The following is a 14009-nucleotide window of genomic DNA, read 5'->3' as shown; positions in this document are numbered from 1 at the left end:
AATTAAACCAATTATAAAATATCACAAATCTGTTTTAGTCTGCTGAAGTCAGTGGCTCAATAAACAATCGCTTATCCAATGACAGTGGGAAAACTGTTTTAATATAGTTAACATTTCACATTTGTAAAGACGCAACGATTTTAAGATCCTTTTATTGGTTTTTAAGTCACTAAATGGCAATGCACCCACTTATTTATCGGAAATGCTTTTTAAGTATGTCCCCGGCAGAGCCCTTAGGTCCTCTGACACCGGTCTCTTAACTGTTCCAAAGTCCAGAACAAAAAGCCATGGAGAGGCAGCTTTTAGCTATTATGGCCCAAGAATTTGGAACGGCCTGCCAGAAGACCTTCGGGTCTCTGAATTTGTGGACATTTTTAAAAGAAATCTTAAGCCACACCTTTTTAGCATTGCTTTTACCTAGGTTTTATAGCACTGTTTTATCCATATTTTATTATATTTTTTATATTATTATTTTCTACTTATTTTATTATTACTATTATTATTTCTTTTAATTCTTTTATTTCTCTTAGCATGGCTTCTTACCCTCCCTGATTTACTTTTTATACTTTTATTTTTATTTGTACTACTTCTGTTTTTATACATTTAAAAAAATATATTTTTATTCATTTTAAACTATTTACTCAGTTATTTATCCAACCCTGTTTATCTGTTGTGTTTGCTGCACCACTTTCTCTACTGCTGCCGTTTACCCTAATTTTTTATCTTGATTTTAGTTTTGTCCTAGGTCTTAAATGTTTTTTAAAAAATGTATCCGTCAATCACCATGTTTTTTTTCTGTCTTTTTATGTACAGCACATTGAGTTGCACCCGCTGTCGGAAATATGCTTTATAAATAAAGTTTGATTGATTGATTGATTGAACAATGTGACATAACTGAGGTGAAAAAATGGTGAATTTCCAGGACAAATTACAATTATTTTAATCAAAACAAAACATCAGTAAAACATGCTGTAAAGACATGTTAGCTTTGCAACCTATCAGCTGAGCTTTTGCTGCCAGATGCAGCTGGCACAGGCTGCTCAGGTGTCCAGATAAACTGCAACACAGTCAAACCTGCAGCTGAAATCCAGCATAACCGTCAATGTAGAGTGCATCTTTTCTTAGAATGGTTCTATTCATTATTAGCTACTGGTGAATATAAGCAAAACCCAGGCAGCCATGTTCTTTTGGAAGTCTTTCATTCTCATGCCAAGCAATTATGTAGATAATTTGTAGATGTTAGAATTCCATGTGATTGCTATGTAAAAATCTATAGAATTTATGACCAATCCAGCCATTGCATATCTGTGGGTCAGACATTTTATGCTCTGGAGAGAGTCTGCATTATTCGCACTAGTGGGTCTCATTCATGCCCACTGTGAGTGTGACTTGGGTCAGAAACAGCAGGCTGTTGACTCACTCCAATGAATTTATTGCTTGTATACCCAAGAGTCTCTTGCAATAAAGAGTAAAGGTGTTCACGGTTACTGGATGAAGGTCATTTGTAAAAACAGTCATGCACATCGCGTCTCCTGGCTTTGTGAGCTGCACTGTTTCACTAATCCCCTTTTTTTCATCCCATCCTTAACTTTTGAGCCACCCCCTAGAAAAATGATGCGATGAAAACAAGGCAGAGAATCATAAATCTGGTGCTGTGTTGTTGTACATGAGTACTGACAAGCATTCAAGATTTTGTTCCTCCTGGAGGAGTTATTTGCCCCCATGCGACTCTTGGCTTTACTTTGTTTTCACTTTGAAAGGAAGCTGAAGAAACGCACACTCTGTCCTACTTTATGTTCTTTTTGACACACTCATTTCTATTCTGTCGGATGCATTTTTTCATTTTAATCAAAGGCCTGGGGTTAGTTTCTGGACACCCTCCATTTACCCATGTATAATTTCCCAGTTCATATTTACAAATATAATGAAGTTCATTTATAATTCAAGTGAAAACTATATAATTTCCCTTCATATAAAGATACTTCTATTGAAAATAAAGCTTGATTGGACTAATGATGGGACTAGTTGCAACAAACTCTTTCCTTTTGTATTACAAATCAATTTACAGCAAGTTTCCATGGAAGGGTTCTGAGCATGTGGTAAACTCCAAGTCTAAGCTTAATGCTTCTGTAACTTTGTTACAAGACTGCGTGTAATGAACACAGACTATTCATTGCATTTTTTCACAGCTCCCTGTTTATTTGTGAGACTGAATGACATTTTTGGGACAAAAGAGGCCTAAGTAAAATGGGTCTTCTTAATGCATCCTTCATGTTTGAAGCTATTCTTCAGTGTACCTTGTACTTTCATGAGGAATGTTGCCATAGCTGTTCAGCTACAAGATGGCTTTTGTTTACGTGTACAAAACACACAGTCAATGCAGGGAACAGAGAACAGCTTGACCTTGAAGTTTTAAAACTCATTTTATGGCTTTCATATAAATTCTGAGGAGTTATGAAATAACAAACACACTACTGGGAGATGGAGGTAAGACTGACAGAGGGGCGTGGAAACAGATAGGCTTAGTGGAAAAGAGAGACCTGGGAACACTCCACATTATTTCAGAGATTCCAGACATGAGCGCCATGGCCTAGACTTACTTGTCCCTCGCCATGAATGTTGAACGTGACCGAGGTCCTGCTCATTCACCACGTCAAATCACTTCCACCTGCAGCGAATGATTGAAAAGAAAAACACGACACAGACTTTGATCTCTGCAGCAAAAGAAATAAAGCAGCCATTGTGATAGACTGTAGTGACGGCACAAGTATTGTTAGTGTATTCGCAGTGCAGATTACATGCTCCACAACATATAGGCCTATACCTGTGGGAGTTATGCTCATCCATTTCCTCATGAATGTGCGGGGGCTGCTATCGGCTCACCAGTGCTTCCATGACATGCAAAGTCATGGTTATTACGATGTGAATGTAAGAATGTGTCTGCGTGTGTGTGTTCCATGCATTATTCCATCCATGCACTTCCGTGCTTAAGGGCCGACTAAGGACACCTGTATGTGTGTGTGTGGCATATAAGCAGACACAGTTTTTGTTTTGGTTCTGTAATCCAGCACACTGAATTTTCAATAAAACAATGAATTTGAGGTTCAAGTGCAGACTTTCAGATTTAATTTGAGGGTATTTACATCCATATTGGGATCCATGTAAGAATTACAGCCCTTTTTATAGATAGTCCCCCTATTTTAGGGGAGCAAAAGTAATTGGGCAATTGGCTGCTCAGCTGTTTCTTGGCCAGCTGTGTGTCATGTCTGTACATAATTATTTCATGCCCATGAAATCATTTGGAGTCTGTTACTGTTGTCTGTAAAGCAATGTAAGACATCATGAGTTCGAAAAATCTGAATAAATCAGAGACATAGTTAAAACATTGGGTGGGTCAATGTTTAATACATTGTGAGATATCAGGAATTCACCGTGAGATAATCAGTAGCAAATTACCTGGTTCACCTCAAAATACAACTGAAGTGGCTGAACAAAGAATACTTTCAATTGTGAAGAAAAAACCCTTCTCAACTGTCATTCTTCAAGAAAACTCTCCAAGAAGTAGGCATAGATGTGTCAAAGACTACCATAAAGAGAAGATCACTTCAGCAAAACCTCAGAGGGTTTTGATACAAACCACTAGTAAGCCTAAAGAACAGAATAGCCAGGTTACAGTTTTCTAAAAAGTACATTTTAAAAAAACTGTAGAGTTCTGAAACAAAAGTCTTAAGGACAGATGAGATTAGTATTAACCTGTACCAAAGTTTGGAAAAAGAAAGGAACTGTTCATGATCCAAAGTTTCCTTCCCATCTACGAAACATGGTGAAGGGAATATTATGGCTTAGGCATGTATGGCTGCCCCTGGAACTGGCTCACATGTGACTGCTGACGGCAGCAGCAGAATGAAGTGTAATGAAACATGTCATCCCTCAAATCTAACCCAATGCATCAAAACTCATTGGACTTGACTGGCTAAGTCAATCACCCATCCTGAACACAACTGAACATGTATTTCACTTACTGAAGACAAGAGTGTAGGCAAAACACCCCAGAAATAAGCAGGAACTGAAGATTGCTGCAGTACAGGCCTGGCAGAGCATCACCAGAGAAGATACCCACCGTCTGATGGTGTCTATGGTTCGTAGACTTCAGGCAGTCATTGAATGCAAAGGATTTGCAACCAAGCACTAAATAAGATGATTTTTGCCACCATAAGATGGAGGGATTATTTATAAAAATGGATCACCTGATATCAGACCTACCTATATTTCACCATGGTTTGAAGATCTCTTCAGACTATACCTGGACTAACTATCACTACTCTGCAGGGCACTTCCAATCTAGGATCACTCTTATCACTTATATCGTTCTATCTTGTTCCTCTAGAACTTCCATGTTACACTTGAATCTCCATCCAGTACCTATATTTAACTGGTATAGTTATCTTGATGTTGTAGCTCATCGACATGTACCGTAATTTACTGACCTAGCCTATGCTTACTGTGTGAACTGGACTTAATGTTCATGGCTATGGATAACTCTTATGTAATGAGTATTGGACCGGCATTTTGTAGTTGTTCCAATGACCTTCGGTATGCACTTATTGTGTGTCGTTTTGGATAAAAGCCTTTGTTTGCCAAATATATGTAATTTAATGTAATGTAAATACCCTCAAATTAAAGTTAGCATTCTGCACTTTAACCTCACATTCATTGTTTTATTCCACATTAAATATGCTGGAGTACAGAACCAAAAACAACAAAAATTATGTCACTGTTTCAATACTTTTTTTGTTGCATTTAACACCTTATATGTGTGTTTGTGTGTGTGTATGTGTGCACGTAGCTGCATGTTCACGTGTCTACATTTAGGTGTAAGCATTCATATGTGCCTGCTTGTATGTCGATGAAAGAACAGAGCAGTGCATGTCAGGCCTTCTCCTATTACCGTGGCTCAGGTAGCCAAGTACAGCCCAATCAGTGAGCCACCTCTCTCAAAGCGCTTAGGCTAACAGGCTAGAGTGCATCCATCCTTGCAACACCCAAAATTCTACTCTGTGGACTGGACTCTCGACCCGTGCTCAGCAGGGTTCTGCGTTTGTCAAGCACAGCTGTGGCAGGAGTGGTTTTTTGGACATTTTATGTGGGCATATGTTTTGTGCCACTCTGGATAGCTCTGCTTGAAGTGTGCACTTGAATTAGCTCAGCTTGGCAAAGGAAGAAAGGCAGTGACAGAAGGACTATTGGGGGACTGTGTGTGTGTGCTTGTGTGTGTTGTGAGTCTGTGCTCACTTGCTCATATATAAATGCGTGTGTGTGAGTGTGTGTGTGTGTGTGCATATGAGGGAGGAAGAGTTGAATAAATTAAATTATTAATATACCCCTGTTCATTCTGATAACTAATTACACTGAAGCATGGAGCAGGAGGCAGATTCAATGACTCACCCTCTCTCAAGTGCACGAACGTACACACACACACACACACACACACACACTCACTCACACACGGTGTTTCTACACAGTACATTGAGAGATAGGCCTAGCACACTCTGCTACTACTAGTATTTTCTATCATTAGCGGCATAGATTAAACACTACATTAGGTATAACCCAGCTGGCGTCTGTCTCCACTTTTGACAACAACAGCAACCTCAGCAAGCTAGCAGGCTATATCAAACCTATTCAATCTGCTAGTAACTAAAAGTCTGTTTACGATGACATAAATTTGTATTACACAATACAGAAGCTGAAAAAATTTCCGGTAAAAAAATTTACTTGCATATACCCAAGACATTTGGCAATAACTCCCAATATTTCTATTGAAATCTCCCGCAGCCCGATGGAGACAAAGAGAGGCTAATTTAACCTTGATTAGTCAAGTGTTTAACCTTAGTAACTCAAGCTCTGATGCAATCACATAAAAAGACTGTATTATATTTGGCCCCACTCTCCCCTATATAGCCTACCACAGGATAACAATGCAGTTTGGTGCCAAGATTACAACCTCTCATTCAACTGAATATTTTCAGCTATTTACTTTAATGTTTGAGTTTTCTTTCATCAAATGCACTACCTGCACATCATGGAGGTAAGTAAAATGAGCACATTTCAATGGCTTCCCAAAAATATTTTTATTTGGGCTATTGCAGGAGGAGCTAGGAGGCTGTGTGCATGTGTGTGTGTCTGTGTGTCTGTGCATTTAATGAATGAAAAATATGGAAGAGAGTGGAGGAAGAGCAGAGAGCACTAGAGAAGTGTTCTTAAAGATCCAGCCTCTAATAACGTCATTGCCTATTAGCCACAACTTCTCAAGCTATATTCCATCGTAGCCCTATCCCTCCTGCCCCCTAGTGGTATGGGTGCCCGTGGCCACAGAATGGTAATAAAGCAAATATACACTATTTATTTTTTTTAAATGGACCACAAAAAATCTGAATCTGCAGACTCAGCACCTGCAGACTCTTTTCTGGCCATCAACACCACTCATTCCCTTATCAGCACTCAGGGCAATAAATGGCAGTAAAATAAAAGGAGTCTCCCCATCCCCCAATCACTTATTACACAGTGGTGAACATCATAAAACGTTTTTTTGTACTTTCTACAGTTACCTGGTCTCATTTATTTTTGTGAAAAATGCCCTTTCAGCTTTCAGAGCAGTACCTCAGATCACCAAATAAATCATTTATAAAAAAGGTTTAAATGTCCATATGGAATGTAGTTACATTGCATTCTGTAACGGTTTGGGGAGGGGAGGATACGACCGCACACAAACAAATATTCAGAATATAAGAGGGGCTCTTTAAGTTGAACAGGGGGGATGTTCAACCACTAGGTCTCGTGAGAGACAGGGAAAGGAAATTAACAAACAAAATGAAGTAAGATAAATGAACAGAAAATTCCACCTCACACTGAGGTAAGGTAAGATAGGAGCAAAACAAAAGAGGCTGACTGATAGTAGTGTGAATCAAGTCACCAGAAACCCACTATCAGTATCACAGCTAACTCAAAACTTTGCTCTAAGCTATACCGACTTACCAAGTCTTTTCTTTTCTGAATTACCAAGCACCTTACCGACTCTTTGCAAAATGAGAATTAGACGCAACAAGGTGCTCTTAGAGGGGAGTTATATAGAATGACCACCAGCTGGAACTAATTGACCATAATTAGGGCTCCGCTAATAAGCTCCGTAGTAGTAGGAAGAGTACTGCACGTGTATCAACTGACTACTCGTGCTCGTTTGCTGAAAAGAGAATAGCTCTCCAAATGAGTAGACTGTATAGCACAAAGGAATACGAAACCATGACAGCATTCACTTTCGGTACATACAATACTGGCTCTTTTGTCAATGTACATGTGTCTATAATCCAAAATGCCTCTACTTGTATTCTAGCTAACTCTGTTAGCTAGGTCAGGTGCTATTTTCAACTCAATCTGACAAGTACCCATTTAGAACATGGCTGGTTTATCCGACCACCCCATGTTCTTTTTAGTATGGATTTTGTATAGCAGACGTTTGCTTATCTGAACAGTGATAGGTTTACTTTTAAGTCAATTAATTTACAAAAGAAAGTAAACAAGATTGTAACCTTTTAAATGAGCCCTCATTCTGTCGATGGGTCCATTCCCAAGTAATCTAACTGCATACTGCCAGGGGGGTCTCTGTCACAAAGCTTGTACTGATGGTGAGTAAATGCGTGCCGTCAAAAAGTCAGCTAGTTCTCCTTGCCATTGTGCAATAAAATTATTTATTATTTACTTATTATTATAAAAGTATTCATAATTATGATGGATTGGAGAAAAAGGTTTTACGCTGTGACCTAAGTATTTGAAGAGCATTAAAAAGCAGATCTCAATTAGAGGCTTCATTTTTATGTTTATAAAGTGGAGGTTTGCTGAAAGATGGGTCCTAGACAAAGTCGTGACCCCTCTGGAGGGCATTTAAAAAAATAAATGTTCTCCTTATTTGTTCTTATTCCACATCAGCACTCTGGATGCCACTTGTCCAACAGCTGTTCAGTAAGACCTACAAAGTTTGGCTAGTAGTTCACCTAGTTGCGTGTGATTTTTGTGCAAATAGTGCAGATATTTTTTTTAGATGTTTAAGATTTCACATTGAATAGTTTCCCATTGATTAACCCATAAGATTTCACTACTTTTAGTTATCTACGCAATTATTTTTGCAGTGGTGGGAAATTTTGGGGGTGAATTTTATATAATAATTTAGATTCTAGCTGATGTGAATTTTGTAAAATAAACAGTACAGTTGGATTTTTATGTACATTTTCACATATTTCCTAAATTTTGATAAATAATTTTGATGGCACACATGTGCCCTTCAAATAATGCCATAAGCTCTCTGCTGTGTGTTGTCAAGTTGTAACTCTTTATTTAAAAGTAGTACACCCAGGTGAAAATTGCCTTTATAAATGCTTCAGGAAAAAAGGTTAACAAATCACATTACGCAAAATGTCTGCCGACAACAACAAAAAGCTTGCCTGAATTCAACAACAAAACATTTCATTCATCTAATACAAAATCCAAATAAAAGAAAACATCAGAAAAATAAACTAAAGAAAACAAATGCACATCGTGTTCAGACAGCAAGGCTAATTAAAAAATGCACTCACCAATGCTGAGACTCACTTGAAGAGAAAGTTGGCACGGCAGGTCTTCGTCTTGGCAAACCTTTTGATTATTCTAGTGCTGAAGTCCTACAGTTGCTGCATCAGCTCATTTTCTATTGACAGCATGGCCAGAGCGTTCAGCTGTTGTAGTCCAATGATGTTTTGCGTGAAAGTTGTTATTCTTTCCAAGGTGGAAAAATTCCTCTCTGACTCAGATGTTGTCATAGGGATTGTAGTGACTTCGTATTCTAAAACTGTAATAGTCACTTCAGACCTGGGATAGCCAGAAGTCTATGTGCATTCCAAATGAAGAGTTCCGATCCGAAGGTAAAATGAAACAATCATTTATTACTTTTTTTAAGTTTAAACAAACTGTAAGGCCCACGGGAACAGGCATAGAGTGGAATTTCCTCTCTGACTGTCGTAAAGCAATTCGCCAGGTGCAGAGTCTGATATTGTCGGGACAGAGTGACCCATAAGACCTTGGCATCTGGTTTTGCGACAGTTAACAGGTGACACCTCTTTTCTATGGGAAAGCAATTCTAAAATTATCCCAACGTCCTGGAGGTTTCAGATGGCAAGTAATAAAATCACATGATGGAAATGGGGCAAATTGCTCAGGACAGTTGAGGGACAGTCACAGTGCTCTCACCTGGTGTCACTGGGTAACTTGTCTCCCAACCTTCATAAGGAGAGAAATTTACTCACGCACACTTTTTGTTAGGAAATAAATCCCGATTTGGGTCGAATACATTGATACACTACACTATGCAATCTTGATACACTGTGGAAAGACATTGAGAGTTGACAGTTGGTTCATGTAAAAGATTGTACAGTTATTTCATGTTTTTCAGAGTTTTCATGACAATCACGAGAACAAATATTCATATTTGGTATGGTTTTTATGGTCTCTGTGCGAGTGATGCTCTGGTTTAGGTTTTAAAACCAGCAAACCTAGAGAAAATCTATTTTAATAAATTTGGAAGTCAACTGTATTTTTTGGACACTCCTCCTGGTAAATCCATCTGTCTGATCCTGTCTGAACCAAATTCCAATCTTCCCCCCTCCAAGTAAATTTATGGTTTTATGACCCTTTTGTGGCAACATCCACCTGCCTGCGCTGGGTTCTTATAGGAGAGGAACAGGGCCCTCTGGGAGTCTGCAATCAGACTTCCCACACAAGACTCTTTCTGTGTGTAGACTGCTGTCAGGTATGCTCATCTTTATCTTTGATTGTTAGACTATTTTCTAAATTCTGTAACCACAAATTGACTATTTTAAGTGTATAACCTACCTGACATTAAAACTGTTAATGACTTGATTTGTGTGGTCTTGGTCAATGTTTCGTTTTTGTAACAGCCCTCTAAGTCGGTTTCCCCCAATTATGACTAGGGAACTGCCCGTTGGACTTGTTTGATCACCAAGTTTTCAGTTAAGGCGGGACCGTCAGCAGAACCAAGTTGATCCTGGGATGACCAATATTGGCCCTTTCGGAGTCCCTGAACCCTAATTAGGTTATACTCCCCATGAGGGAAATCTCACAACCGCTGTGTCGTCTGCAAACAGCTAGTTAAATTGTCGTTACGGGCGCATCCGCGGTGCGTACCGGGTGAAACTGCGTTGACCCTCGGTGTAGAACTTCAGACGAACTGAGTTCCATTCTAAATCAAGCCTAAATTCTAATTTGGAACATAACTTATTAATTAATATGGAGTCAGATTATCACGAGGGTAAAACCTATTAACTGTTACGCTTTCTTGCTGTGGTCATGGATATATTTGATGTGTTGTTCCACGCATTTGTGAATATTTTGATGCTCCCATTGGGATATTGACAGTCCGGCGACAGATCGGATATATCTCTGATGACAGCATAGCCCCGTTTACGAACGGAGAGTAACCAGAATGCTACTGATCCGTTTCAGGCCAGTTTTAAGCGGGATATGAAGCAGCGCCTTCATATCTAACCCGTGGCAAGGGAACCAGTGCATTCTTAATTATAATTGTGCCCTGTTCTTACGAACAGAGGAAAAATAACTAACATCTCCGGTTTTGAATCACACCAGCCAAGGGAGAACACGCGGTGCCTTCCCCTCCAGCTACAAACCCTCATTGGTCTAGCTGTGAGGTGTTTACAAAACAAAACAAATGAATACCCTTCATTCCGTGCAGGTGCATACGTTCTTGCGGTAGAAAACTTTTTTCTTTCCCCGGTCTTGCCCCCTCCCACATGAGTAACCATTCATATCCAGGTAAGACATATGGGTAAGCACGACGTAACCAGGCCAGGTAAGGTCTCTTAAATGGTAAGTATAAGGCATAAATGCCTATAATACAATAAATCATAAGTTTACAAAATCAAAATCTAATGTTTACATTTTCATAATTAGATGGGTTAGGTCCTGGGTTAGATGGCATTGAAACCAAATTTTTCCTAATAAAGAATTTCCTATAATTCATTCATTATAAATAATTTTCATTTACAATAACCCACAAGTTCATAAACGGCTCCTACAGGGGTTGTTTTAATGATCATCAGTAGTGTGATTTTGGTGGAAGGATGATAACAGAGAGATAAGAACCATCCTCCCACTATGGTACAGAGTGCTCAATTCAGTTATGCTCTAAAGGCCATAGGTTGACAGCACAGTCAAGCTCTGCTGTAGGGAAAGTCTTGTCAAAGTGGGGGAAAAGTGAGGTGAAAACCAGTTTGGTAGCAATAAGGTGTTCACTCTCTGAAAACCACTGGTCCACATGTGAAGTGGTGATATTGCATGCATCACCTGTGCTGTATTTGTGACTCTTCGGTCTGGCTTGTTTCCTCCATCATGCACAGTTTTGGTCAATGTGTCAATCTGACGTCTTGCATTTTCCACACTCTCTATGAACATGATGAGTGCGTCGCTGATTCCTGCTGCATCAATGCTTGGCTTTTGGATAATGTTGTATAAAACATCTACTTCTGGCACGAACATGGAAAAGAATTCCAGCAGCTGTAGAAAGGCAGTCACGCAGTTTCCTTGACAGGCTATAGACGCTTTCATCGGACGCACGCGCGTTGTCAAGGTTATGCGCTTGGCCCTAAATTAACTTCCGGTCTGTGTTTGTTTATTATTGGGTTTGTGTTTACTGGCTAATATGGCACCGATTACAAACGGAGTGAAAGTTAAACTGATGAGCAGACTGACGTTGGGCTCAGGTTGTTGTGCTGTGGGGTGCAACTTGGAACAAATGCCATTTCGAAAATTTGTAAAAATACATTAACTTTGTAACCCCACTAGGGAATTGTGAAACGAATTGCTTGAATCCCTGCGATTATTATAGCTGGTGCTTGCCCATTGTTACTTCGTATTTTTGAGAAATAACTGCACATCGTTACCTATTAAAATGTAAGTCCTGTAAAAATACACATAATAAACTGTATAAATAAATGAGCCAACTTCATACATACACATTTAGTAATACTAATACTTATTTACTATATCAACTTTAAGACAAGCAACACGCTCGTAATTATCTCATCGTGACCCATTAAAGCCAATGGCGCAGACGTTGCTTCATACTTTCAAACTGCTTTCCCAACGGCTATTTTGCGTACTGCGACTTGAGTTACAACAGTGAATATGTACAGATTTCTAGACGTGCTGATAGGGATCACCCTTTCTCATATTAACCTCAAATACGCAAGACAGGACACTTATACAGTATGCTAGCAAATTTATGTTAAGTTCCATTCATTTATATAGGGTTGTGGATACACGTCCCCTTAGCAACCAAAAGCTAGCGCTGGACCACCTCTGACTTATTTGCCGGCACAGAAAAAAATCGTGAAAGTGTTGAAAAAATAACCACGGGAGGATAACAAGGACATTTTTTCCTACTTAACTAGGTACAGGTTGTTACCGATATTTCACCTATTTCATATATAGTTGCAAATCAGTTTACGTTTTCCTGTCTGTCGAACGAAGGTGGTCGAATAGGTGCTCTCACTAGCACTGACTTTGTTTCAGGTAACAAACTCATGATAAGCAATAGCTAATAGCTAGCTGACCAGTAACAAGCCTTCAATAGTTATGAACAATTAGCTAACTAAATTGATTGTAGCTAGCTAGCTAGCTAAACGTAGCTAACATTGTATAAATTATACACAGAAATGTTAGATCAATGCTAGTAGTTGATACGCTATAGCTACGTTTTGAACGAAAGTTATGATACCTGTTTCCAATGACTTGACAATGTTACATTGCCTGATCATTTTTTGTTGTGGTAACCTAGCAAGATGACCCAAACTATTAGAGCCACAATGTTTTTCCATCAATGCATGCTATACAAATAAATACCAAAATAAATATAGTAATTGCATTGGCTACACATGCTGCCCAGCACTAGCCCCATTTTGTGTCTCATGTAATCATCGTTTTTAAGCAATATAATAGAAAGAGTGCACTTTTTACACAAGAATGTGCATGTAACCAGAATAGTTATGGATTATGCAAGGAATGTATGATGCTCTGCAAGGTGCTGTTACGTCCCAGAATGGTCTAGGGGTACAGGGGAGTAACAAAATGAATGATCATTAAAGATTAATTTTATTTACACAATTAATTTAATATACAACGAACAAACAGGAGGGGAAACACTGGATGGTACCAAACAAAAGAAAATAACCAAAACAGAAAAATATAAGCTACTAACAATTCTAGAAATGAAAGAAACTAACTAACTGAAACCCGAAAATCTTCCGAACTTAACTAGCTATACTGACTATTCTAAACTGAACAAAAACATACAAGGCTGGTACACGCCCGTATCTATATATATATATATATATATATATATATATATATATATATATATACAAGTGAAACTAACAGTGACAGTTAAGAAAAAAAACACCTACCTAAATCCCACTCCTAACCCAACACAAAACCAGCAACCAAACCAGAGACGCAAACCCAAACTTGAAGTCTTTTCAGAAAATACGGTCAATACACAGAAGTCAAAAATAGCACAAAGTCACAATAGCAATACAGGAGTGAACTAAAATTCAAATCCAAGTCACGCCTGGGTAACTGACAATATTAGCTATATATAGGTGTGGGTCGGTTCCTCATTGGCCGCCAGGCAGGTCCGCAGAAGAGGATTGGGGGAAAACAATGCACTCTTCCTCTGCCTCACCAATTGCGGAGTGACCTGTAGCAGACTTGACGGGATAATGAGACCGGAAGAAAAAACAAACCATGGTTTTTGCTTGCTTTTATTGTGTAACCCTCCCACCCCACCACCCTGGGACAACAGATGGAAATGAGCTTTTAGCTAAATCTGCAGCAATATATTTATTGTGTGCTGTCCATGTCAAATAAATAAAAATAAAAGCTAGAATGGT

General features: G+C 38.9%; 1 protein-coding gene across 1 annotated transcript in view; it reads right to left on the bottom strand.

Annotated features, from left to right (window-relative positions):
• The window catches only part of LOC118221695, a 34547-nt gene extending 31922 nt beyond the window's left edge, over window positions 1-2625 (bottom strand). Inside the window, exon 1 of the mRNA XM_035406996.1 lies at window positions 2601-2625. The gene's annotated coding sequence lies outside the window, so the exon portion shown is untranslated. The remainder of the gene's footprint in view (window positions 1-2600) is intronic.
• Window positions 2626-14009: the final 11384 nt, after the last annotated feature.

The sequence above is a fragment of the Anguilla anguilla genome, chromosome 2 (genome assembly GCF_013347855.1).
Source record: "Anguilla anguilla isolate fAngAng1 chromosome 2, fAngAng1.pri, whole genome shotgun sequence".
Lineage (NCBI taxonomy): Eukaryota > Metazoa > Chordata > Actinopteri > Anguilliformes > Anguillidae > Anguilla > Anguilla anguilla.
The sequence above is the reverse complement of the archived record's forward strand: the minus strand, read 5'-3'. Positions and strand labels throughout refer to the sequence as shown.